General features: G+C 33.0%; 1 non-coding gene across 1 annotated transcript; it reads right to left on the bottom strand.

Moving 5' to 3' along the window:
- Positions 1-457: 457 nt before the first annotated feature.
- On the bottom strand, positions 458-605 carry LOC131072765 (U4 spliceosomal RNA). Its single transcript, XR_009112750.2, has one exon. It is a non-coding gene; the product is annotated as a U4 spliceosomal RNA (small nuclear RNA).
- Between the last annotated feature and the right edge of the window lie 1,480 nt (positions 606-2,085).

The raw sequence follows: 2,085 nt of genomic DNA, 5'->3' as shown, positions 1-2,085 counted from the left end.
TGACAAGCGTAAAGGAAATAGAAGCTATAACTACTCAGAAAAAAGTCTGTTTGTCTTGATGAACAAGCTTGAATGGAATAGAGCAATAATTACTTAGAAAAGCAAAGTCTCCTGTCTTCATTGGCAAGCAATAACTACTTAAAAATGTCTCCTGGCCTTCATTGGCAAATTTGAATTTAAGTTTGAAGTCAGGCTACGTTAGAATTGTTGGCTCTATGAATAAGATTTGGAAGAGTATGCACTCCATATTAGAATTGTAAGCTCTATGAATAAGGTCTGGAAGCATATGCACTCATTGTATAGATACATGAGGATGGGAGACAATCAAATGAACTGTCAGTTGATGGCTAACCCATCGTGAAAATCATTTGCAGCCATCTAAGCTGGCATTTAGTTCTAAATTTGATGGGTATTGCAAAAGTAAAACATAATGTAATTTAATTTTTATATTTGTGTGGCCCATCTCAAAGATAGCCCTCCAAAAATTCTCAATGGCCTCCCGCGGAAGAAGGCCATAGAGGGGGTTTGGAAATAGTTTTCAACCAGCAATTGACGCGCCTCGGTTATAACCTCACTAGCTGCGTCATTGCCCCAAGCGCAAAGATACTTGCTGCCTCCTTCCACTTTTGCTTTATACCGATTCATACTCGCGTAATTCTTTCACAATGAATGTGGTAATGCAACCATAGCAGGCGGTGCCTGATATAAGCGCAATATGAAGGAACATTGCATTTTCAGCAATCTTAGTTACATAATCATGGATTCTTTGCATGCCTCCTATTTACTAACTTAATACAGTTGCAGTTGCTGACTTGTTAATCGGCACAGAGCTATCATCCGCGTTACTAAGTTGTTGCTGGTGGCTGTTAAGAAAGAACTGTTCCTAACCAACAGCTGCTTTCTAAATTTCCTTCTTTAAATATGAATATTTATTTATTATGTGTAGGATATGATGAAGTCGTGGAAGGAATAAATCTTCAATTTCGAGGAACAAATATATCCCAATTCATTGTCATGATAAGAAGATTTAGTTGCAAAATTTTAGACATGATATTTTTAAATTAATATATTTAAAGAATTATATTTAAAATATACATAATTAAAAACATATAATTATTTTAAATTCTTATATGTATATGGATATGTATATGTGTACCTTTTTTTTGTTCTTTAAAAAATATAGAGTATAAAAGTATCATTCAATATAAATAAATAATATTTGAGTGCCATAATTCTTGTTATAGATATTAGTGGATGAGCAATGTGAGTTGTGGGATTTGAGGGGTTGTTCAACAATATTAAGGAAGTAAGTGTTATAAATTGAAATGGACAAGATTTAGTTTAGATTAAATGTGAATTTTGGGAACTATTAAGTTTGTGGGATTACGATTAAGATGAAGGAATTAATAGATTGTAACTTCAAAGGATTCACTAGTTTTTGGTTTTTTAACTCTAATTTGTTGGTGGATGATTTGAAAGTACTCTTACGTTAAGGAACTTAAACCTTCTTTATTTTTTAAAGTAATCTTCATATAGCACCTAACTTTTAGCATAGATGAATTTAGACATTTCCATATTGTGAATGAAAAGTGCTTAGACTAATAGAGAGAATAACTTATAATTAACAAATCATTAATGTTTAGACTAATAGATCACATAAAGTTTCTCCAGAAATAATGGTAGGCTATTAAGAACATAAAATTCCTTAAAAACTAATTGTTGGTTGACTATTAAGAAATAAACCTAAGCCTTTTAGCTAATGGCCCTTATAATTTTGGGCTTTACAAAATAATAAATAACCATTTAACCTTATAAATCATACCGACCACATATTTACCATACGTCTTATCCATAAGCTTTGACTAATCTTTCGGGATTGATTTCTTTTTATGTTTGGTGTGGTTCATGATCGGTTTAAATCTTAATTAAGGTTTATTTCGGGTGATTTCTGTTTGAGTTTTTGTATGTGGGAGCGGCTTGGGTTTGGCCCAAGCCCCTCTTTTCTCGGCTTTACCATTTTCGCCACATGTCAAGAACAATTTCGACCATATTTCTTCCGAAAACCACGCCTCAGTGGTTTGGAGC

The sequence above is a fragment of the Cryptomeria japonica genome, chromosome 5 (genome assembly GCF_030272615.1).
Source record: "Cryptomeria japonica chromosome 5, Sugi_1.0, whole genome shotgun sequence".
Lineage (NCBI taxonomy): Eukaryota > Viridiplantae > Streptophyta > Pinopsida > Cupressales > Cupressaceae > Cryptomeria > Cryptomeria japonica.
This window is presented reverse-complemented; position numbering and strand designations above follow the sequence as displayed.